This window comes from Acomys minous, assembly GCF_964271855.1.
Source record: "Acomys minous genome assembly, chromosome: 11".
Classification (NCBI taxonomy): Eukaryota; Metazoa; Chordata; class Mammalia; order Rodentia; family Muridae; genus Acomys; species Acomys minous.
In genome coordinates this window covers 21,513,124-21,539,532 of record NC_140492.1, presented here as the reverse complement: position 1 = coordinate 21,539,532, position 26,409 = coordinate 21,513,124, and the positions used below count along the sequence as shown (strand labels likewise).

General features: G+C 38.3%; 1 protein-coding gene and 1 pseudogene across 2 annotated transcripts in view; one reads left to right on the top strand and one right to left on the bottom strand.

Moving 5' to 3' along the window:
• The window catches only part of ROBO2 (roundabout guidance receptor 2), a 1,536,637-nt gene that overhangs the window by 1,421,390 nt on the left and 88,838 nt on the right, over positions 1-26,409 (bottom strand). The gene's annotated exons all lie outside the window — the stretch shown is intronic.
• LOC311608899 (POU domain, class 5, transcription factor 1-like) lies at positions 13,270-14,051 on the top strand (annotated as a pseudogene). Its single transcript has one exon. The product of its transcript is annotated as a POU domain, class 5, transcription factor 1-like (transcript).

Below are 26,409 nucleotides of genomic sequence, written 5' to 3'. Positions count from 1 at the left end.
GTTCCTGCATTTTCATGCATGTCAACAGAGGCAGTTGAAACTAGAGCTCAGAAAGAACTAGAAAGAGTAACCTTATTCAGCAGTTAGCCTCCAAGATGACAATGGCAATGAAGTTTGAACCAGAACAACTGAATTGTCCCAGCCAGCAAGAGTTCAGAGAGAACTAGAAAAGAACCAGCTTTTAAGCAAGGGCCTTTCACTATAAGACAATAATTACATTAAGCAAATAAAAGTTACTTTTACAGTTTTGATCTCAATTCAATATTTATTTTTTTTCTTGCTAATGCTGCTTTACTTGTCTTTGTCCTAGACCAAGACATCTCCACTTAAAGTCATCCACAGTGCCCTGGAGAAGTGGCTTTGCAGTTAGGAGCATTTGTTGCCTTTGCAGTGAACCCAATTTAGTTTCTAGCATCAACGGGATAACTCACAATAACTCACAACCATCTGTTCCTCTAGCTTCAGGAGATCCAATCATACCTTCTGCTGAGTTCCAGTTCCAGTGCACATACAATCTTATATGCATATATACAAGCATATAGGCAAAACACTCATATTTATAAACTAAAATAAATATATCTACTAAAATTAAAATAAAAGCCTCCAAGAGAAATCATTCTAGATTTTCCAAAAAAGCACAGCTTCCTGAAAACATAAAGGATAGCTAATGTACTTGTAATGAAGTTATGTAATATCTAAGTTAATTATGAGACTGATCAAATTATATCAATTCAAATTTCAGAAAGAAGATGCTATCACTATATACATGTTATGTAGCTTCATCCCGGTTGAGAGAATCATATACTAAGGACATGTTCCATTGAGATCTGACAGTAGATTGATGAAGTACACTATAATATCAGTGAAACTATCTTGGTATTGTATTTAATATAAAAGCAGATGTAGGAGTTCATGATGAGAATGACTTCAGGATCAAAAGTAATGATGACTTAATAAGATTCATTTTAAATACTTAAAGAATGGAAAATTCATTTACTGAGATGAAGCAATATATAATAGGTCCTGGATAGAAAAGGAAATATAGAATGTTTCAATCTATGCAGCTGCTCACGAGGTTCCAAATGGGATTATCCACTGCACAAATAAATAAACAGTTCTAGAGCTCACCAAAGCACAAGATCATTTAGTACCAAAATGGAATGTGTTTTGATACAAAAAAATAAATGCCACAATTTAATCCCATTTGGACACAATTTTCAGGAAAACAATAGTGTGTGTGGGTCATCAAAAATGTTCCTAACAAGCAGCTAGTGAGGTAAGTAGAGCGAGTGGCAGGTTAGCCAATAACCCATGTAAAGAAAATCTTTTCAGGAGTAGTAAACACTTACCACCGCAAGTGCTATGAAAATTAAGAGTTGAAAAATATGGTAGTTCAACTGACCATGGAAATGACTATGCTACAGCACCACTAAGAAAAGAGATCCTAAATGGATTTATAATGAGCAGAGATTGCGTCAGTAGAGTTTTATTCAAAGGAAAAAGTATTTAAGAGTATTCTTTGGTCTGGAAAAATTATTTTAATTTTATTTTAAGGTTTTGTCTTATTTTAAGTAATAATTATCACTTGATATATATATATATATATATATATACATTTATATATAACATATATAACACATGAGAAAGTTATTAAATAGAAAAAAGCTAATATAAGAATCAGAAAGACTGGCGGGTATTATTCATTAGCTAGGTTACGGATTAGGGGGCCCAGTCCCTAGAAGAAGACTTGGGATTTCCAAAGCAAATGTCCTGATTTCTAACAGCATCTTCTTCATAGTAAGCAGTGATGCTTCATGTCTTAAGACAGGTTATGGTATATACTTCCATAAACAGTCTTCACCTCCCTTGTACCCCACTTTAAAAGCCTGAGAATCTCCCAAAAGCTAAGAGAAATAACAAGGGTATCTCCATTCTCACGCCCTGCTTGCTCTCACTGACTTTCCTTCTTTTTACACACCAGGTACTTATGTGTGTCTCTGCCTTAGTCTTTGGTCTTAATAACAAGGCTATACCGTTTGTCTTGCTTTCTCTTATCTCAGGGGTCTGGCCTGAAATGTTACTTGCCTAACATTATGCTGACCAGATTTTGAGCTGTAATTTGTATCTGCCAATTTAGCACAGGTCTGCTTGTCTAACTCAGTAGAAGACAGGTTGTTTGAACTTTTGATTTAAATAATATGTTTTGGGATCATTTTTGACAATTTCTTACATAAAATAATCTGTGCTCATCTTCAGTTCTCATGAAACTTTCATGTGTCCTCCCAACTCCTATCGATTATTCTTGCTGTCAATAAATTCCATTTCTGTTTTTTTCCACCTATTGATGTTAATGACAGTTGCTTGTATGAGCATGGATAAGGACTTTTCTTGTAGTGTGGACAAGTTACCAAAGGCTATACTGCTTCAGAAGATGACAACCCATTCCCTAGAAACCCCTACCTGCATATGGGAACACAGAAAGGAGTACGGCAATATGGGCCAATGTTCTCTAGCATTTTCTAATTTTCACATTCCTTTGGAATTCTCAGTGCAATAGCACTCTTAGTACTTAAGCCATGCTGAGTTGAGAACTTTCTCAAGAAATATTATAATTAATTTTTCATGTGATAAAACAGAACACATAGATAGAAGAAACAACATCACTATAATTTGCAAAACTTTATACAAAGATACTTTTTTTTTCAAAGATACTTTTTTTGCTTGCCACTGAGGGATGACTTTGCAGCAAATAAATTCTCATCTATGCTCCTCTAAGGAACCTTTAAAAAGCCTTACTGGGACACACACACACACACACACACACACACACACACACACACACATGCATGCACTCATACATGCACAGTGAGACATCAAAGCAGAAGCAGATTCAATGTAAAGAGGAAGTGAATTAATAGGGATGGAAGGGAAACAAGAGTAGATAATGAGGTTAACATGTTTGGTATATTTTATATACATGTATGAAAGTATAGTAAAACTAATGTATAATTAATGTATGAAAATAAAAAATTTAAATACTAGTCATAATTTCCTGAAACATATCTAGCCAATAATTTAAAATAAGACAAAAGAGAAGGATTTAATCTATGGCATATGGAAATAAATAGCTGAAACACAACTTGTAAGATCATTTCTTAACCCAATGACAGGTCTCCTTGATATCTGAGTCTGCAGAAGTGCAGGCTAAACATATTTCTGTATTAATGCCTCTTCTGTAGATTACATTATTCTAGATGTAAGACTTTTGTTTCAATGCACTCTTACTAGTTAGAAGAGTGTATTAGATTGTATCAGTAGTACTTTCAATAAAAAACAGCATATTTATAAAAAATGTTTAAAATATTATAATAGAATAAAGGAAAATTTGAATATGCACCAAAGATTTTTAAGCTAATATGTGTACAAGTCCATGCAATTGATAAATACACACGAGATACTGATTCATCATTTTAATGCAAATTTTCAAAGGATAATTTTAACTGTCACTAGATAGAGTGATTTATTAATGTCATGCTATTTGTTGTATGCTATGATAAATACTATATGATTCATCATGACATTCTATAAATATTGCAGTGGATTATTAAAGCGATAAAATCCAATGGCAGAAATATAATGAGATCATGTCACATTTGTATAAAAGCTACATTTGATAAATTGTACATCCTATACAGGCTATAACAGTCTTAGGAGGATTTAAAGGGATGCTTCTTGGAACAAAAAGAGAAGGAAAAAATAGCACTAAAGTTAGTTTACGATTCAAGTAAGAGCACAGATCAACACACATGTTAAGAACACAGGGCAATAAAAATATACAGTAGATTATCACTTGGGCTTCCATGTGAAAGACAGGTTTTTAACACACAGACAGAGCCTTGGACAGCCCAAATCAAGTCTTTCACAAAACTTTTAATGACCTTTTAACTGAACTGACTGTTACCATGTTTGGAATCGTACATCTCCCTGATGTTTTTTGCCCCACCTCTCAATACATTAAGTTATATTAATCTGTTCTCTAGAAATCAAAATTGGGTGGAGAAATTTGCTTTGAAGAAATGAAAAATAACAGGTGGCATTAATGCTAAATTTTGCTCATTGATTATGACTGAACTTTCTGACAACTCTGTGCTTGTCAAAGAAAATTTCACTATAGAAAGTCTTATCTGAGATTAAAGCACAAGAGGTCCTCAAGAAACTCCTGGGCTCCAGGTTACCCAGGGTGATGAGTTCCTGGGAGACATCAACAGCTTTTAGAAGCTTTGGTAACAAAAAGTCCAGTACCCTGCACCCAGAATCTGCTAAGAGTGGTCTGACATCCTAATTCTTTCCTTGGGCAGACAACAGCAGTAGCAGACACTTCCACTGTAGCAATCAATCAGGTGGTTAAGGTTGTTCCCTCTCTCTTCTCTCTCTCTCTCTCTCTTTCTTTTCCCTCCCTCCCTTCCTCACCCCTCCTCTCTCCTCTCCTCCCTTCTTCTTCTTCTTCTTCTTCTTCTTCTTCTTCTTCTTCTTCTTCTTCTTCTTCTTCCTTCTTCTTCTTTTTCCTCCTCCTCCTCCTCCTTGTTCTTCTTCTTCTTCTTTTTCTTCTTCTTCTTCTTCTTCTTCTTCTTCTTCTTCTCTCTCTCTCTCTCTCTCTCTCTCTCTCTCTCTCTCTCTCTCTCTCTCTCTCTCTCTCTCTCTCTCTCTCTCTCTCTCCTGTGTGTGTGTGCATACGAATGAATGAAATCAGCTAGGATAACTGAAAACTCCATTTTCGGTAAGTTGTCAATTAGACAAATGGAATCACAGAGGCAAAGAAGATGCTCCAACAAGTTTAAAAGTATTGCAGATGGGCTGCAGGTGGCTAGGAAATTTACATCAGAATACTTAGATTATCTTAAAATGTTTCATTGCTCTCAGCGAGACCACATCATAATAATCCCTATAAACAGGAATGGTCAATTGAACATGAAACTGGCCATAAAAGACAGGCAGGGACATATGCAATGTTGCTGGTTTTGAAGTGAAAAGGGATTGTACATTAGTGAATTTGAGTGGCCACCGGTAGCTAGAAAGTGAAAAGAAATTGGCTTCCACATGGTATTCACCTTACCTGACCCAGAGAGGCCCATGGTGGACTTCTACCCAATGCATTATAAAGTGTCAGATTTGAGACTTTTAAGCCACAAGCTATTTGGTGGTTTATTATAGCAGCAATAGAGGACTAATACAAAATTGGTATTATATACTTTTGCCAAAAGAAATATTTCTGATGCTATAGGTTGTACAAAGAGCAAACTGGTTATAAAGGACGAACTGTGCAACGTCACAATTTATAACAATACACAACACTGCTCTTAAATAATTCCATAAAACAAAACATCTAATCTATATCAGAAAATCACATAAGAACTATAACCTACTTTTGTCTGTGTCAACTTTTAGCCACAAGGATAGTGACTCCAGATTTATTTAAGATAAAATAACATTTCTTTAAAAAAAATCTATGTCTGACAATGAGCCACTGAGGGAATAAGAATTCATAAAAATCAAGTTGATATATAATTCCCCCATTTCTCACTTGACTTTTGACTATTAGATGCAAAATGAGGCTATTACAAAGACACAAAGGTTTCACTTCCATTTACTCATTGAAAAGTATTGTATGTTTCAGCAACTATTTGGAACTGCAAACATTTAAAGTTTTATTTTTTTAAGGTACTTACAACCAAACTTTAATAACAAATTAAACGAAGACAGGTATGGTAGCACATCCTGTAATACCAGCCCCTGAAAGGTTGAAGCAGGAGACTAAGGAATTTGAGGCAAGTTTGAACTATATATTGAAGCCTTGTCTGTTTTATATGAAATTAATATGTTATGAATCTTTACAAGTGAACTCAGTTCAATGCTGACTTTTTTCACAACAGAAAAAGAATAACATATATTACTATAGTCTGTTCTGGATAACTTCCAACAGTACTAGTGGGAAAAAAAACACTGCAGTAGAGTTTTGAAATAATTCTGTCCTTGGGGTGAAACTGTAGCCAGAACACCCTTCTAGAATTTCTAATACTGAAATATTGACTGGTATCCAAGAAGGGAGTGTGTTAAATCATATTCCACAGCAGGGGAAGGATGTGTATGCGATAGCAAGTTTGAAATTACGTATTCCCTGCTATTTCTCTGTCCATAAATAAAGTAGTTTCCATGCAGAAGTCACAGATAAAAACGTGTTAAATATCTTTCACAAGACTACAGTAAAAGAGCAACCTATTCCCGACTTCAAAAGATTGAAAATAGTTGTAACATCAAGGTGACATCTGAAGCCAAAATCCAGGAGTTGTTATTTCCAGTCGCTAAGGGACCTAAATTAGCCAGTAGCAGTCAGGTTATATTTACACCTCTCCTTTCTGGGTTTGAAATCAGCAGTGGCAGGAGACAGAGAGAAACTGCTGTCTGCATCTACAGTGACCACTTTTAGAAGAACACAGCTTTCTTCAGAATTCAAACCCTATGTCCAGGGACAATTACAACAGATGCCTAATGTAACTCTTGAAACTCTACGGGGCTGTAGTAGAATCTACTAATGGGAGCTTGCATTGAGACTATGAAAATGATACACTTCTAGATTTAGTTATAACATATGAACACCAATGTATTATCTATCCTGCTTTTACTTTGTTCTCTTTTTAAGATAAAGCTTTTCATTAAGAAGGTAGAGAGGAAAGATGTTTTTGTTCACACAGGAATGAATATTCATCATGGATGTAACTGCTAATAACAATGCTGAAGGTTGTAATGAAATGTAAATTGTTTAGAGCTATGGTGAGTAGGAAAATTAAGTTATTCAAATCACACAGTATTAGGTACAAAATGGTTTTTTGGGGGGTCATTCTTTTAGAAGACATATAAAAGTACTTTTGAAAGGCAATGCTTTTTTTCTATAATTTTTATAACAATAGAAAGTTGTTATTACATATATTTTATCAGTAATTTATACAAAACAATTATAACATATAATTTTATAAGCAATACATATATAGAGTAGCAATGACTACAGGATCTATTTCCCATTTAAAAATGTTCCAAATAATTATAGTTTCACATCTGATAATATTGCACTTCTTGAAATAACATTATTTGATTTATATGCCACCTTACTCAGAGTATATTTTTAAGCATCGCTCTTCAAAAACACATGGCAAATAGAGTGACGAATGATACTTCAGTTTTAACTACCCATCTACACTTGTGTTTTGCCAGTAGATCTCTCATACAGGATGAACATGACTAAAGCAAACCATTTGCTTATGGAATGGCATTGGGAAGAAAAATCAAGAAGCCTAATGTGGAGAAAGAACAATTTGAATTTTAGGCAAAGAAAAACTACATCCACCTAAGTTGTTATCTCAACAAAGATAAGATGGGGGACATTTTGTTGATTATTTGAAATAAAATAAACCTAGTTTTAGTGGCCACCCACAGTGACCTACAGTTCTGTATATAAAATTCCCAGCCCTATAAACCTGCTCTTTCCTGCAGGACATTATAAGAAACTGATATATTTCTAAGAGTCCCATCAAAATGTCACCCTGGAAGTATGCATTGAGGATCATACAAAATGCAAAAAAAAAAAATAAATAAAATAAAATAGAAATAGAAAATAGAAAAAAATAAATTGCCTTGGAGCATCCCAGCACACTGACTTATACTGCAACTCATAATCAGTTTAGAAAGTTGACATAAGGAAAATTTACAACTCTGTACAAAATATTATTAGTGTGCTTAACAGTACTGCCAAATGTCAAATCCTATCAGTGCTACAGACCTTGACAGAGTTTTATATTTTTTTTCTCCCAGATCACACAGGTTGGATTACAAACCAATAAGCTTGCAATATAAACCAAAAGATGGGAGTGTATGGGTTTTAAGGGACTCCCACTATGTTCTAATCACTGATCACCACAGGAGGCACAGAGCTTAGTAGCCATGCATTCATCTTGCTCAGACTGAAGTGAAGATTAGAGAAGCTCAGATGGTAATAACTGACGGCCTTACACATCATGAGAAGGTCTCCAGATCTCATAACACAATAATTTAAAAAATGTGTCTTGATTACATTTGGCCCTTAGAGAGTTAGGAAAAACACGGAAAATAAGAAAACATAGAAAATAATTGCTAATACCCATATATGTACCATAATTCCTAATACTTATTTTTAATATTTTCAGTTTTCAAATATATATCACAAAATGTTGAATTTTGCTGAAGATTTCAAAAGCTGAATATCCTTAGTCCCAGTTACCCACTCTTCTCTGCCTAAAGCCTTCTTTTGTACAATTTTTCTATTGTTTAATAGTCCTTCTACATTAATATCTGTGTTTAATTAGTTTGAAGATTTGATATTTGAGAGAATGTGTGTGATACTTTGTTTTTGGTCTTCAGCTTAGTGTACATCCAGCATCTTACAACTGACAGGTTCTTGTCCCACTTACTGGATCCTCTACAGTGTGTGTGTACTGCATTTTCCTTATGGATTCATCCACTGGTGGGTACCCAGGCTCATTCTATGACATGCTGCTCTGAACAGAATGCCAATCAGACACTTGCTCCAATCAGAACAGACTTACTATGTCCTATAACTGGTGCCATTTCTTGCTACATAGCCTAGACTATACTATATGAAACTCCAGATGGCATAGTTCTAGCTCTCATCACCTATAAATTGTATGTTCAGACATTACCTCCTTAAGTGATCAGAGAAACCTGGAAATCTACAAAAATAACTCCCTTCCATAATCCTATAGTAATTGAACCTAAGTGCATATTTTGGATATTGTAATGGCAATTATCTCTGTATCAGAGATGCATCTATTACTTTTTAAAATGCTTTCTAACAATTGTACAATATATAACAAATCTTTATCACTTCTTAATTTTCAAGATTATAATTTAAGTCTCTCTGCCTCTCAAATAGTATATACTCACTTGTAACTGGACACTAGACCAAGGGGCATGTCTCATGAAAGTCTTCACTTACCAGGAAAGTGGGGTAGAGGTGAGGACATCCTAAGATGAGAGAAATATAGGAGATAGGAAAATAGATGGATCCAGAGGGTCCTAGAAACCTACAAGAACAACACCATGATGGGTGGATCTGGGCCCAGGGATTCTGCTCCATCCATTGCACCAACCAAGGACAATATGTGCAGTCATTATCAAACCCCTACCCAGATCTAGTCAAAGGACAGGACATTCTCCACAGTTAAGTGGAGACTGGGGACTGACTTTCACATGAACTCTGGTGCCCCATATTTGGCCATGTCCCCTTGATGGGGAGGTACGATGGCACTCAGAGGAAAGATGGCAGACTACCAAAAAGAGACTTGATATCCTAGCATCATTATTCAGGGGGAGGAGGTCCCCCTCAGTCACAGTCATAGGGAAGGGGAATGGGGTGAAAGTGGGCGGATGGGAAGGGTAGGAGGATGCACGGGATGGGATAGCAATTGAGATGTAATATGAATGATTTTATTTTTCAATAAAAAGATTATAATTTAATTATAATAGATCACTCATTCCTTTCCTTCTACCAAACTCCTCCCCACTGTTTCAATATCATGAGCTCTTCTCTCACTAATTGTTATTGCATAAATTGATTAATGTGTATTTACATATATACTTCCTAATATAACCTGTTGGTTCAGTATAATGTTACCTCTTTATATGTTTTCAGGGCTGACTGTTTAGTGTATGAAATTTGTTACCTCTCAGTTTTATCTTTTGAGTTCTATAATAGACATTTGAGATTAAAAGTGTACAACATGACCTTGCCTTTAAAAGCTTCACCAATATACAGTTTGGTGGGAGAAATAGTTTATAATATTCTATAAAGCAGTATGATGGCCATATTTCAAAATAACTCATTAATCATTTCATAAAAACTCAAAAGACCAGAGTTTTGAAGTTTCTCAGAATGAAATGCTGATTATTCTATACATGAAACATTATTTGTATGTGTTGTCATTGTACTCCATAATTATATATAATTTTATAGTAAATGGAAATACAAGGAATATTGTAATAAGCAATTTAACAGATAATAAATAATAACTTAAATATATAATTTATCATCCTAACCAGCATGTTCTTTCACTTGAGTTTTTTATCTTAGCCATTCTGATAGGTGTAAGAAGGAATCTCAGAATCTTTGGAACATTCCTCCATTGCTGGTGGGAGGGCAAACTCACAACCACTTTGGCAATCAATCTGGTGTTTTCTTAGAAAATTGGGAATAGTTCTACCTCAAGATTTAGCCATACCACTCCTGGGTTTATACCCAAAAGATACTCCACCATACAACAAGGACATTTGCTCAATTGTGTTCATAGCAGCTTTACTCGTACTAGCCAGAATCTGGAAACAACATAGATGTCCCTCAACCAAAGAATGGATAAAGAACACACAATGGAATTCTATTCACCTTGTAAAAACAAAGAAATCTTGAAATTTGCAGGCAAATGGATGGAAATAGAAATGACCATCCTGGGTGAGGTAATGCAGATCCAGAATGACACACATGGTATATATGGTATATACTCAGTTATAAGTGAATATTAGCCCAACATAGATGCCCTCTGAGGGCCTCCACCCAGCAGGGGATTGGGATAGATATTCAAACTCATAGCTGGTATCTAGGCAGAGCCTGAGAGTTGTATGGAAGAACGAGAGGATGGCCCCATACTGAGACCATCCAGGCCTGAGGTTCTGGACACAGGGGGTCCTGCACAAACTGCTGCACCAAACAAGGACAATGCAAGGAGAGAACTTAGAATCCCTATTTGGATGTAGCTGATGGACAGCTAATTCCCCACGTAGGGAGGGAATGGGAGGGACTGCCTTGGACCTTCTTACATGCACTCTAGTGCCCATGATTTGATGACTGCCCCTTGGCAGGGCAGCCTTGTGGGCACACAGAGGAAGGGGAGACAGGCTATCCCGATGAGACCTAATGACTGTGGCCAGATGGTGCGGGCAGATGTCCACCCTGTTCGAGGTCTGGGGGAGAGAAATGGAGGGAAGGGATGGGAGCGTGGGATTGGGAAGATAAGAGCAAGAAGGGGATAACAATTGGGATGTAATGTAAATAAATTATAATAAATTTTAAAATAAATATAAAAAATCAATATTTAGGAGAGCTAGTGTCATGAAAGAGTCCTGTCAGTGGTGCTAGGCATTGCATTGTGAAGTTGCAGGTGACAAGTAAATAACCCCTGGTATGGGCTTGTAACCTGAGAGCAGTGGCAAGTTGGATAACTGCTTCTGTCACATGTTATGAATTCAGACCTTAATTTCATTCATGTTGGTGCCCATGTACCTGTTTATTCTTTAAGAAAAATGTTGAATAGTGACTGGTTTTTTATGGAATTTGAAATAGTTGTTACCAAACTATTTTATGTTCAAACAAGTAAAGAACAAATAAATAAAAATAGCATAAAGAGAAAAAATAAGTATATAATTTAAGTAACATAAACTATATTTTGCAGAGTTGGCTGGTCAATAACTTTAGATAAGGACTGATTTTTATGTAAGAACATTTTGCTTAGACTATCTAAGTATATGTTCATATATTTATCTGTGGTGTGTGTGTGTGTGTGTGTGTGTGTGTGTGTGTGTGTGTGTGTGGTGTGCGTGTCTATGTTTCAGAGTGTGGATACAGACATATGCTTTTTATGAAATGCATGTGGAATTTATAGAACCTTATTGTATGGAGTCTCTGACTTCTACCTCTGTGAGAAATGACAGGTCTCTTGTTTTTCTCCATTGCAGTTGCCAGGCTGTGTGACTTATGAGTTTCTGGGGCCTTTCTCCCTTTGCATCCTACCACAAGAGTACTGGCATTGCAGGCACGTGCAACCATGTCTGGCTTGGTGTTGGTTCTGGAGGCCCGAATTCAAGTCCTTGTGCCTGTATAGCCAGGCTTTAGCACTGAGCAGCCTCACCAGCCCCTACATTGGCATCTTTAAGCCCCAAAATATCACACAAGTCACCAGAGTTGATCTTCTATTTAAAACTACTTAAGTTTGTCTTCGAATCTGGTACTAATACGGGTCCTACTATGCCACTAGAAATTCTTTGAAAGCTTCCATGTTTCCAATTACTTCAAATTAATTTTTATGCATTTCTTTTTATAGTGGGAGAATTATTCTAGATGTGATATGTAAAAAAAAGTAAGTGCTTTATATTTACAAGATTGGCAATGCTTTGTAGGGAAATAGGTCACAAAATAGAAGAAGCTAAGGGATACATTTTAGGAAGTGTGTTGTGCCAACTGGCCTATATAATCTACATCAATAAAGGAACCTGCAGGAAGACGCAGCATCGAGGAGCCAGGATTTCATCATGGCTCTGATGACTGCCAGTCTCAAAAATAGAAAACATGAGTGGACAATGTTAATGACCCCACCCATCTAAATGTACATTAAGCCAAGTGCAAAATGCAGAACACTATATTTTATTTAGTTTCCTAATGCATCTTACATTACATAAAAATCCTAATATAACAACTTATATCATATGATTCATACATATATGAAATAGCAAATTGACTACAAAGAACTGACTATTCTTGTCATAGTGTCTTCTTGGATATCCAGAGGTCAGCAACGTCTGTCTAGAGGTGTATATGCCAGGTGACAGCAAGAGAGACATTTTCAAATTTATTTTATAATACCAATTTTATCTTAAGTTATTTGTACTGTTTGACAACCTCACTATCATGGTCTCAGGGTTCCATTTACCCATACTCAAATCAATGCTCACACGAATCCTAGAATTGACTAATCATTTAAAGTTTATGGCAGTAAATGTAGTTCATCTTATTTTATATCTTTCATTCATAAAATGTTGACACTTCATACCATAAAAATTTCATAAAAATTTTGATGGGATAACACATGAATCTATAGTGCAATGTGCAAGATTAAAGTGGATATTTGGACCCCCTACCAGGTGGGGGTGATGGGTCAGGAGGGTTGGATCCGGGTTGGGTGGACCCTCAAACCTGGCTAAGCTTTCAAGGGCTTCATGGTGGGCCCAGAATTGGGCCAGGCGTTGATCAGACTGAGAGGTGTTGGGGATCACCGGATGTCCCCCGTCATATGAGTTCTGTGGAGGGATGGATGGCAGACTGTGGACCTCAGGTTGGACTGGGCCTAGTGAGCCAAGTTGGCGTGGAGACTTTTCATCATGAGGGCCAGGCAGGAGCAGGAGTGGAGAGCTACTCAGAGGGGACCTCCCCTGGGTCCTGTACTGTCCACCCCAGTGTGGTGAAGTTGGAGAAGATGGAACCAAGCCCCAAGGAGTCCCAGAACATAAAATCCTTGCAGAAGGAACTAGAGCAGTTTGCCAAGCTGCTGAAACAAAAGAGAATCACCTTGGGGTACACCCAGGCCAACTTGGGCTTCACCCTGGGCTTTCTCTTTGGAAAGGTGTTCAGCCACACAATCTTCTGCAGCTTTTAGGCCCTGCAGCTCAGCTTCAGGATCACGCGTAAGCTGCTGCCCCTGCTGAAGAAGTGGGTGGAGGAAACGGGCAAGAGCGTGAACCTTCAGGAGATATGCAAAGTAGAGTCCCTGGAATAGGCCTTCAAGAGAAAGCAGACAAGCATTGAGAACCGAGAACCGTGTGACGGGGGGCCTGGAGAATGTGTTTCTGCAATGCCCAAGTCCACGCTACAGCAGATCAGCATCATCGCCAAGCAGCTTGGGTTGGAGAAGGATGTGGTCCGACTGAGCTTCTGTAGCCCGCGCCAGAAGGGCAAAACAGCAAGCATTGACTATTCCCATCAAGGGGAGCATGAGGCCTCAGGGTCTCCTTTCACAGGATGCTCTGTAACATTTCCTCTGTCTCTGGGTCCCCATTTTGGTGCCCCAGGCTATAGGTGTCCCCATTTTACCACTCTCTACTCTTCGGTCCTTTTTCCTGGGGGTGGAGCATTTCTTTCTGTTCCTGTCACTGCTCTAGGCTCTCCCATGCATTCCAACTGAGGCCCTATCCCTGCCTGGGAGAGAGCTGAACCTAGGCAAGGGAAAGGAGGTGGACAAAGGGAACCTGGAAACCACCACAGCTGTGGGATTCAGTTCATTTACTGAGGAGGGATTGAAAGCACGAAAGGAGGCAGAGGAGATGAAGCTTAATGATGCTGTTGATGGTGAGTCACTCATCATTTTGGTCTTAAATAAAAATAAATTTAAATTAAAAAAAAAAGAAAGTGGACATTTGATGAGTTTTATCCACCATTATTAAAATCACTTGCTAACTTTTAAGATCCCTTGGTCATTTATGTTTCAGACAACGTGAATAGATAACTGATACTAACACAAAGTTATATTAAAATTAAATTAAATTTCCCACAAAATTTAAATTTCAGTAATATTAAATATTTTGGGACTAAGTCCTTATGAACATTCAAAATTAGGACTTCATTGCTGCAATGAGCGTATGGTGACCTGTGCACCAGAATATTGGTTTGGCTGGGGTCTAAGAAAGTGCACTTTGTAGTTTATCATCTTGTGGTCACATATTGACTCTGACTCCTCATACTAAGGCCCCATGATCATCTGTATCTAATGAAATTTTGTTTATGAATAGTAAAAGCACTTTAATATAATCGCTGCTGAAAGCCCTCATCATTAAGTCCTAGAAAGATGACAAATGATGACTTCTCAGACCACAGTTCCAGGGCCCTGATGTGAGCTGGACTCAGTTTCACTCTCCAGCATGGCCAATCAAGAAAGCCTAGATCACAAACATGACACCGACTATTTATTCTTTTCAGTCTGTTCCATGGCTGTCTCTTCCCTTTACAGACAATTTCATGAGGCATTTCATACTATACAGGTTTGCAGTTATACAATTACTATGGCTTCTAAAATGCTTGATCTGTGGGAACATGATTAAGCTTATGTGTAATTTATAAATTATTTTGCTTTCTTGTTTGGATTACAGTCAGAAGTTTTATAGTTAGGTAAAGGCTCAATAGAAATCCCCTTATTTATATATAACTTATTAGCAATGACATTCAAGTTTCTTATAGGTGCATATAATTCAGCAAGATTATCTACTTAGACTCTTTAGAGAGATTCTTCTAAATCTAAAAGAATAGGAAAGGTATGGTGCAAAAAAAAAAAGTGGTTAAAGAAGACAGGCATACCTGGACAATTCATTGAATCAGTTAAGGTAGAAAATATGTTTGCCTTTCACCTTTCTAACTGGCATGTCTGAGGAGACTAACCATAACCAGTGACTTGGACACCCATGGATATAAAGGAAAACAAAACATCCCCTGAAGAGAAAACATTACTCCTTCATGGTGGCTAAAGACAAATCTCTAGAAGCAATTGTGTTGGCCCAGGGTAAAGCAGTCCATTTGTGTGTTTCACAAAGGTCTTCCTCAATCTTGAAGTAGATCTGGGACTCCATGGAAAAGACATGGCTATATTTCCTCCCTCCCTCTTTCATAAATATTATTTTCCAAAGCCAAGCATCTGTAAGGTATTGAGCTGCAGTGAATCCGAGGTCCTGTGCTCTGACAAACTGCCAGCAAAGCTGTGAGCCAGTGTTTCCACTTACAAACAGAGCCTTACAACATATTATTGAGCAAAATGGTTGTACCCAATGGTCTTCATGTGAAAAGAAGGAAACGGATATAGCAGCCCTTTACCAAAAAGTTCCTTTCAGGGTAAAACTATAGAGCCAGTACCGCCTGAGTGACGGAGCAACTTAGATTCTATTTTAATGAAGATAAAAATAGGGAGAAGAAGCCTTTTCTGTTGAAAGCGTGCCAAGGATTTGTCAAAACCCTCTGGTAATGAGAATGGCTGCCTGAGCTATAGGGAAGGAAGAAGTGGGAGGGGAGGTGGAAAGACCAACAGAGAAGCAGCTATAGAACATTCTAGAACTCCTTCCAAAACCAAGGCAGCATATTGAACATGTAAGTGAACCTTGACACTTTGGTGTATGAAATAGTGTTAAAACTCAACCAAAGCAGAGCTTGAGAAGCATTTGTTGTTTTATCTGAGAAATGTATTTCATACAGTGTTAAAAGCAGAAATTCTGCCAATGTTTCTGTTATAAGTGGATACTAGCCATAATGTACAGGATAACCAGGCTACAAAGAAGACCGAAAGAAGCCAAGTAATAAGGAGGGCCAAAGGGAGGATGCTTGAATCTAACACAGAAAGGGAAATAAAATAGACATTGGAAGTAGATGGTGGGAGGAAAGTAGGTAGGAGAGGGATAGCGAGGAGAAAGAGGTAAGGATGGGGGTGCTTGGGGAGATAACAGAAATCAAGTGGTGAGCATCTCGGATGGAGGAGGCTTCCAGGAGGAGCTTCTGGGAGTCTATGAGGATGACTCTAGCTGAGACTCCTGGCAGCAGGAGATGAGGAGCCTGGAATTGCCACCTCGTGAAGCCAGGCAGGACTTCCAGTGGAGGAAAGGGAATATTAACTGTAAAACCTTAGATCCAAATATTTTTCCTGCCTGTAAGAAGTGTGGGGATAAAGATGGAGCAGAGATTGAGGGAATGGAAAACCAATGACTGGCCCAACCTGAGACCCACCTCATGGGAGAGAACCAACCCCTAACATTATTAATGATATTCCGCTGCTATGCTTGCAGGTAGGAGCCTAGCCTAACTGTCTTCTGAGAGGCTTCATCCATCAGCTGATGGAAACAGATGCAGAGACCCACAGCCAAACAATAGGAAGAGTTCAGGAGTCTTGTGGAAGAGACTAAGGGAGCCAGAGGGGTCAAGGACACAGTAGACCTGCAGAATAAATTAATATGGGACCCTGGGGTCTCCCAGGGAACATGCATAGGCTGGCGCTAGATCCCTACACATATGTAGCAGATGTGCAGCTTGCTCTTCCTGTGGGTCCCATAACATCTGGAGCAGGTGGATGGGGGCTGTCTCTGACTTTGTTGCCTGCTTCTGGATCCTTGTCCCCTACCGGGGCTGCCTTGTGTGGCCTCAGGGGGAGAGGATATGTCTAGTCCTGCTGCAACTTGACGTGCCAGAATGGGTCAGTATCCACGGCAGGTGGGTGGCCTCTTCTCTGAGGAGATGGGCAGGGGAAGGTGGGTGTGAGGTTGAGACTGGGGGAAGAGGAGGGAGGGGAATATAATCAGGCTGTAAACTGAATAAATTAATGCATGGAAAGAAAAACAAAGGAGAGACCTGCTTCTCAAAAGTTGTCCTCTGACCCCCACACATTCACCCTAGAACATGTGTGTGCCCTGTCTTTAAATCAATAAATGCAATTAAGGAACACACAAAAAGCCTAAACGCCTTCCTTTAAATGACGGAAACTTTACAGTATTGTACGATAATAAAGTAGTACAATGAACCCTCAAAAAATGGGAGGGAGGCAGAGGGGAAAGAGAAAAAAAAAAGAGGAATTTCAACAGGCCACACCTACTTACATAGACATCCTCTGTTTATAAGATAATTTTACAGAACTGAATGAGTTTGCTGTAGTTTGTGCCTCCACACTTCCCGTAGCTGTCACTTTACTCAGTTGTACAGGGTCTAGTCTAACTTTACTGCCTAACTCTCCATCTGTGTGACTCCTGAAGTCGCTGAAGTCAGGGATATTTGTTGTTTATTATATGAAAAAGCAATAAGACACAGTACAAGAAAAGAGAATTGTTTCTATATATGAGACGGGGGCCCAAGCACAGAAAATGATTCTGAAAGGTTGTTAAAACTTTACTTGTTTCTCATGACACATGTAGTACAACAGTGTACCACACAGGGGCAGCATAAGGCCAGCTTCATATTTGAAATTAAATGATAAAAAGTTTCTGTGAGATTTGATTAAAACAAAATTTTGTCTTGCTGTGGTTAGCAGAGAACCAAATTCTGTAACATTTCTAGGCACCGTGGGTTGTTTGTAATAAAATGGAAAGAGATTGGCTTGACTTTTGCTCCCACATCCATTCCGCCTCCAACCTGTCTCCTATCAGTTTTCAAACAGCCTAGCAAAGAATTTTCCAATTCAAAGGCCTCTGCACATTCTGTTCATATCTGCCTGGGACACATCCTAACCCTGCTTTAATCTTTACATTCCCTGTTTAACAGCAATTTCCTTCGACTACTGTCAAAGCCATTTGACTTTAAAACAGGTTACTCTACCACAACTCCCAACTTTGTATGTCAGCAGCCACGTATTTCAGTTATGGCATTTATCCTCATTTAGAAATATTTTGTGTGCCTTCCTATTTTGTGTTTTTCCCAGTTCATCCTGGAATCCTCTAAGCTTCATGAATTTAAAACTGACTCCCTACATCACTTTTTAATCCCAGACTCTAGTACAGCGGGCATAATAAAAGTGCAGAACTATCTGCCGAATGAATAAATCCTAATGACCGTGGCTTATTATTTTTCCACAAAATTCAAGCAAGTCCTACACCTCTCATATAATCCCTTACCATAGCAACTAGAAAAACAGTAATTTTTTTTCTTGTATTTTCTTACAAGAAATGTGTCCCAAGGACTTCGCTGTAATTTAAATGAATCAAGACTAGTTCTGACAGATGTGATTTAGGCTTCTTCTCCTCTACTAAAAAAAAAAAAAAAAAAAAAAAAAAAAAAGTCCCTTCTTTGAAAGGGGTCTTGTAGTATTTCAGAAGAACATAGCCATTAAGGAAGAAGGGGACGGGACTAGCTGAGGAGTTGATGAGAGAGGGAAAGCTGGTTTTCATTACGAGTGTGACCACGTTCCACGCACCATCTGACAGCCAAACACCCAAGACTGTGAGAGCACCAGAAATTGGATAGGGAACACAAATAGGACAGCTAAGGGGATGTAAGCCTGTAATACTGGGGTTTACGAGGCTGAGCCTGGAGGACAAAATATCCTGATGTCAAAACCAGCCTTATAATACATACCAAGACTCTTTCTACAATATACAAGCTGGGGAGGAAGAGAAGAAGGAAGCAGGAAGAAAATGGGAAAATGAATGGAATATGGAAAGGATGGAGGAAATCTGCCTTAGTGCTGGCCAATCTCAAGGCAATCTTTGCAAAGTCCCCGAATCAGGTGCAGAAGGAGAAACCAGAGACCAGCCTCGCAGTGACGTTCTCTCCAGGCACAACAGATGATTATCATATAAATTGTTGATTAAGAAAATGAATGTTAGATGGAATCTCAGAGTCGTGTTGATTTGCATTTCCCTGATGACCAAGGGCCTTGAGCATTTCTTTAAGTGTTCCTCAGCCATTTGATATTCCTCTGTTGAGAATTCTCTGTTTAATTCTGAGGCCCATTTCTTAACTGTGTTATTTGGTTTGGTGGTGTTTAATTTCTTGAGCTCTTTGTATATTTTGGATATTAGACCTTTGTCAGATGTAGTGTTGGTGAAGATCTTTTCCCATTCTGTAGGCTGTCGCTTTGTTCTGTTGATAGTGTCTCCTGCCTTACAGAAGCTTCTCAGCCTCATGAGGTCCCATTTATTAATTGTTGACCTTAAGGCCTGGGCTGTTGGTGTTCTGTTCAGGATGCTGTCTCTTGTGCCAGTGAGTCCCAGGCTCTTCCCTACTTTTTCTTCTAACAGATTTAGTGTCTCTGGTTTTATATTGAGGATTTTAAACCTACATGAAGAACAACATGATGGCTGGATCTGGACCCAGGGGGCTCTGCTCAAACTACTGCATCAACCAAGGACTGTACATGCAGTAAATATTGAACCCCTACTGAGATCTAGCCAAAAGACAGAAAATTATCCACAGTTGTCTGGAGAGCAGGGACTGACTCTGACATGAAGTCTGGTGCCCGATATTTGACCACTTCCCCTTGGTGGGGAGGCCTGGTAGCACTCAGAGAAAGAACAGGAAGGCTACCAAGATGAGATTTGACAGGCTGTGACCCTATGGTGGAGGAGGAGGTCCCCTTCTGTCACAGACCAAGTAGGGGGAAAGAGGAGGAGGGAGGGCGAAACAGGAGGACACAAGCAAGGGGATAACAATTCAGATGTAATCTGACTAAATTAATAAAAGAAAAAATAAAGAAAATAAGTGTTTCCTGAAAGCTTAAAAAGATGCCATAGATGAGTTTTGAATGGGTGACTGGTTGGTTTTGGTTTGTTGTTTGTTTGTTTTGTTTTGAGCTGGCTGGGATAGAAACTATGCCCATCTTCAGAGGCTGAAGGACCCAGGCATATGGCAGTGAATTTATGATCTCCACCTGTGGTTTGGCCATCATAGGTTTTGCTTTCCCCTTTCTACCTCCCTCCTGACAAGGCATGGAGAAAGAAGGAAGATGTGTTCATTGGTAATTGGAAGGGCTTCATGCCCAGGAAGATGCCCACTAATAAGGACGGAGCCCAACCCTGGAACAGTTTTCATGGTCAAGAAGCTGTGGTTACACAGGTGATGGGACCTAGGGGAGATCCAGGACTATTACTCTGGTAAGAGGACATAGTATTAATTAAAGTAATTGTTGCTTTCTTATTTTGAATTATCATTTTTACACAGATGGAACTTCTGAAGGAGTTAATATTGTATGGATGGAAATTTGTGTATCTCTTACATATTTGTCAGAATTAGACTTAGATATTGTAAAGTCATCTTATTAGCATTTATTTAACTAATGCTTCTGACATTTTTATGGGTCAATACCAACATCACTGGCATTTAGAAGAAGAGGATGCTCTAATTTTGCTTGTGAGAAACAAATGTATTGTCATTCATGGGTTTGTAAATACACTTCAAGTTTATATGTCAACAATGTAAAGTCCATCTAAAAGACATTTTGTCAGCATACGAATTGTGTCAGTGATGTATGCATAAGTATGTCCAGGGCAACAGACAACAGAAAACCAAAGTAAATATTGATTTGTTAGAGATTTAAAAACCCTGAGAAAAATCAGAAAAATATCTGCCTGAGAACCACTGATAAAGGCGTCAAAAATCAGTGTTAACCTAGAAATCACATAGATACACATGTTCTATGCAGAACATAGAAAAGGGCGAGAAGAAAGTTAAATGTAAGTTAATTTCACACAAACGTTATATAAAGTCACTTTTTGTTTTTGTTTCTTAAAAACGACAATACATTCTAAGAATAGCAGATTATAGGAGGGCTGCAACACCTGGCTAGGATGTGACAGGATTCAGAAAAAAATGCAAAAAAAAATTGATTTTTAATGCATGATATGCAGATGTGAATAAACTATAACAAAGGTTGTCACTGTAGAGAGCTGCAGGTGTTTCCAGGTATGCTTAGGTGTGGATGAATTATCAGACTGAAATAGAACCTGAACTCAAAAGCAGAACTGTCACTGAAAATGCATCCAAAGTCTCTCCTCCATTAAGGAAGCATTTGAATTCTTCATTTTATACATATGATTAGTCACATCTGCTTAAGTGATTTTTGTTCCCGTGACTCCTACAACATTTAGATTTGTTAAAATCTTATTTTTAACTCCAATAACTAACTTCTGAATCTTGGAAGTAAAAATGGATAAATTGCAACATGACTGAATAAGGGACTTAAGGATGCAGTTAAGAGTGTGGTAATGCTAGTTCAATCCATTTGTCCACAAATTTCGGGAATTCCTTGTTTTTAATAGCTGAGTAGAAATGATCATAATGAGTGAGTTAACCCATAAGCAGAAGCAGTCAAATGGTATATACTCACTTATATCTGGACACTAGCCCAAGGGATATGTGCCATGAAAGTCTTCACTTACCAAGAAAGTGGGACAGATGGGAGGACATCCTATTGGGACTCTAGGTAAGAGAAGCATGGGAGAATGGGAAAATAGAAGGATCCAGAGCATCCTAGAAACCTACAAGAAGAACATTATGAAGGGAAGATCTGGGTCCAGGGGTCCTGTTCAAACTATGGTACCAGCCAAGGACAATATGTGCAGTAAGCTTCAAATCCCTACCCAGATCTAGCCAATGGTCAGGACATTCTCCACAGTTGAGTGGAGAGTGGAGTCTGACTTTCACACAAACTCTGATGCCCCATATTTGACCACGTCCCCTGGATTGGGAGGCCTGGTGGCACTCAGAGGAAGGGTAGAAGGCTACCAAGAAGAGACTTGATACCCTATGAGCATATACTGGAGGAGGTCCTCCTCAGTCACAGTCATAGGGGAGGGGGGTAAGGGGAAAATGAGAGGGAGGGAGCAATGGGAGGTTACAAGGGATGACATAACAATTGAGATGTAATATGAATAAATTAATAAAATATATTTAAAAAAAGAGTGTGGTAATGCTTTCCCTCCACAGAGTACAGCGCTCACATTTAAGACAATGACACTGTGTTTTGACCTGTCTTCTACTATGCTAAGCAATTCCTAGAACACTTGGCATGCATCTTCCTAGCCATGGCATCCTTGCCAGACCCCAGTGAGCATTGCTTCAATCTTCCCCCATTCCTTGCTGGGATGGGTTCTAATATCAGGAAAGGGGAAAAGTACATCCTCAGGGCTCCTATGAGAAAAGGCATTTTATTGTTAAAGAATTTCATTTGTTCCCACTGAGGATCAATCTAGTGATCTCCAAAACCATGGGTGGAGAAGATCTTAAATTCATTGCAGGATGCCTGCATTCTTCAGCCGTTGAAGATGTTCAGACTTTACATCCTAACAAGCTGCTTTTTGCCTTATTAAAAGGCACCCCTTTAAAATCAGCCATGGCCCAGGCAACTTGTGTAGTATTATAATGTTTAAATATTTTTAAAGAGTGGAAAATTATATCACCATTAATGCAATTTACAAAATTTAAAGCAAGTTAAGTGCACGTAGCTCTGCATATGGCGCTGGTTAATGTGGACATCCGTCCACCTGGAATCCCTATAGAGCTAGAGAGATTCTCGAGCCACTCACCACATCAGATGCAGCTATTCCTCTCATCATGAGTTATGCTTTAATGGCAGAGGCAGAGAGAGGGATGTTTACACTAAGAAGAAGTAGTGCTCATTACAAGTTCGCAAAATTATTTGTACTTGCTAGTCTACTGTGGTTATTTCTGTGTGGAGGTGAGACTCATTAGGGGATAATGCCTAAGTGAAAGGTCACCGCGTGAGTTTAGCTAAGTGTCCTATTGGTGAATCGAGTTTTCCATATTGATTTCCTTAATGGAGTGGACAAAACAGGTGTTTTCATTGCAAGCACCATTTACCAAAAAACAAAAATGCATGGTGTTGTAGACTAGACAAGAAAAGCCCGTTGAATCTTTGCTTACCCAAATGCAAGCCAGCATGAGTTCATTACTGTTAACCTCAGCCAGACTTCCAGTACTGCCTAGAAAACAGCTGCTACCTTTCTCTTTTCAGTTCAGAACTTTTCAAAATGATCGTTTCTGAGTGTTGCCACAAAGACAGTATAACTGACAGACATATTTGTGAGGCAGAAACTACTGAGGACTTGCTTACCCTTTCTTGGCAGAGTTTGGCCATGGACTCTGCCTGCATCCAAGCTTGCCCATTTTTAGGCAGAATTCTATCTGTGACAGAAACAAGGACATTTTCCCCAGTGGCTGGTTTGCTGCATTTGAATTCATCTCCATAAGGAAGTTCTCTGATACTCATCAACTAATAATTAGCTTGTGTTACTTAACTATCCAAAAGCACCTGCAATAGCACTTTCAAAGTACTGGAAGTAAGCCTTATATTATATTTTGGTTGTATGTGTACAATACCTCATATTAGAGTAGAAATATATATAATGTATATGAAGCATAATCATAAATTTAAATTCTATACCAATGTCTCAAAATTAAAATTAATTAAATATACAATATTAAATATACAAATATATACCAATGAATTAAAAATAATCTTATTTGTGAGTAACAATTAAGGCCTTAGGAAGTAGATTCAATAATCTGCTTTTCGTCCTACCATCCCTATATATTTCTATATTCCCCCTTCTTTCTTTTCAACCCCTATCTCCATACCTACAAAACAAAGATAAAGGAAACGAGAGACATCCCTGAGTCCAACCTCTTTTTCTCTCTGAAAAAGACCAATGATAACTTAAAACAAACTCTGACTGGAAATAATCATCTGTAGGCCAAACGATCAACCAAAAACCTACCCAACCCCCTTAGGGGAAAATAGGGCATCATTCTCCTAAGTTTTTTTTCAACTAATACTACCTTTGTAGGGGCCCATATAAAATTGGGGGAAATGGTTAAACAAGCCAGGAATAGTTTTTGTGGTCCAGTTTCTAAATATTGAAAAATTCAGACTGTCCTGTGTGGGACAGTCTGAAATGCTGGACCAATTGGGATCAGAAGCTTTCTTTGAAGCTGTCCTGGGAGCTTTTCTGTTATGATGAGGAACAGTAATGGAAGTGCTTCCTGCTGGAAAATGAGGGATGGAGGATGTCAGCAACCAGCATGCTGAGTGGAATGAATCCTGTCAGGTCTGATCCAGTGTCAGTGTCCAGTTCTTTTGTGCTGAGAACATATAATTTCTTACATGTATTATACAGTCCTAAAATAATAAATGTGTGAGGAGTGTGGGATGCATAGAACAATTAGACTGGTTCTCTGCTCATTGCATAAGCAGAAGAAATACATCTGCAAATCTTCATTCATGCCATATAAAGAATGACGTCTAATAATAAGTCTCGGGGACTCTGTGACCATCAAGAAGCCTTGTCTATGCATAGATATTCATGTCTCAGCCAGTCTCAGAGCTGTTCCCAAGTTACCTGTTCGTTCTGCAGTTTGAATTTTAGGCCCTTGCTCATCACCTTCAGATCCCACCCTTCTTCCCTTCCTCATCCCCACCCCTCCCTCCCCTTGTCCTCAGAAAGGGGAGCCCTCCTTCCTTTACATATGACCTCAGCCTATCAAGTCCTTATGTCAGACCACAGCAATAGTGTCCTAGAAAGTCATTCACCTCTGTATACTTTAAAAATAATTACAAGTATTTATTTACTATTTATATTCTTTAATACCCTAAGTTCAAAGAAACCAAGAACACATTTTATTATTTTTTTCAATATCCATCTAATATTTTATTCAATATCTATTTAAAGTTCAAATGGATAAGAAAACATCTTGTATAAAGACTATGCATGCAGCAATTAAAAAATACATATATGCGTTATTTTTTTACATTTAACACTATGCCCAATTGAATGACATTAAGTTGAACACTCAGGTAGATGAGGACATGACTGAGTTATTCACTCTGCAGGAATCATTATTAAAATTATTTGAAAGGCTTATTAGGAGGTCAGAGAGGGATTCGTTTATATTACCTAGAAGCAGAATATCTCATTGAGTAAAAAAACCAAGAATACAACAAAAATGTACAAAATAGTTTCTCTTTTTAAGGTAAAGTCAAAGACCCAGAATATGCACCAGTAAATTCATTGTGACAAGATACAAAAATACTATGAAACAAATGCAAAAAGGGTTACTTGGATATTTTAGAAACAGACCACCCACCTGGAAGAATAATATGCATACATAATAAAGTAGATACAAAGTAACAACTTGTACAAGTAACTCAGATGAAAACCTACATTTTAGAGAGAATTCCATTTGCCTAGAAATTAAGATCAACAACTAACAAATGGGAACTCAGGAAAAGCTTCCACACTTAAAAAAATAACCCCACAAATCAACCAGAGTGGAAGAGAATCTTTGCTTCTTTGGTGGCTACTGTTCCAATGTTCCATTGCAGTGTTAGTACCCAGAGTATACAAGAAAAAAATAAAGTCAAGAAAACAAATGACCCAATGCTATGTGCTGACCACTAGCCCATATATTAATTGGGTCATTTATTTTCTTGACTCGTTGTTTTTGGAGAAGAAATAAAAAATGGATAAGAAAAAAGTTTTAAAGTGGTCAAAATCCTTAGCCAGTAGGGGATTGTAAATTAAAACTAGCTCAAGGTTTTTTATCTGATTCTGTTCAGAAGGGCTAAGATCAAGAAAGCAACTGACAACATCTGTTAGCCAGGAGGTGGGGGCAGGAAACCTTCATTCACTGTTGACCAGATTGCAAATGGATGCAGGCAATAATGAAAATCAGTGTACCCTATACCGCAGAGACACTTGCTCAGCTGAATCCATTGCCAGTTCACTCACGATGACTAAGAAATAGAAGTGGCAGGCTAGATGTCTGTCACCAGACAAATGGATAAGTAGAAGGCAGAATGTATACAACAACTGAATTCTATCAAGCTGTACTGAAAGTGAAAACAGGAAATGTGAAGGTAATGAATAGAACTGGGAAATACATTGAAGGAGGTAATCCAGAGGCAGACAGACAAGTGTCATATATTCTTTCTTATTTGTAGGCTCTGGTTCTGAATATTTACCTTTGAGTGCATTATGTTTAATCTCTAAAGCATGAAGAAGACATAGTGG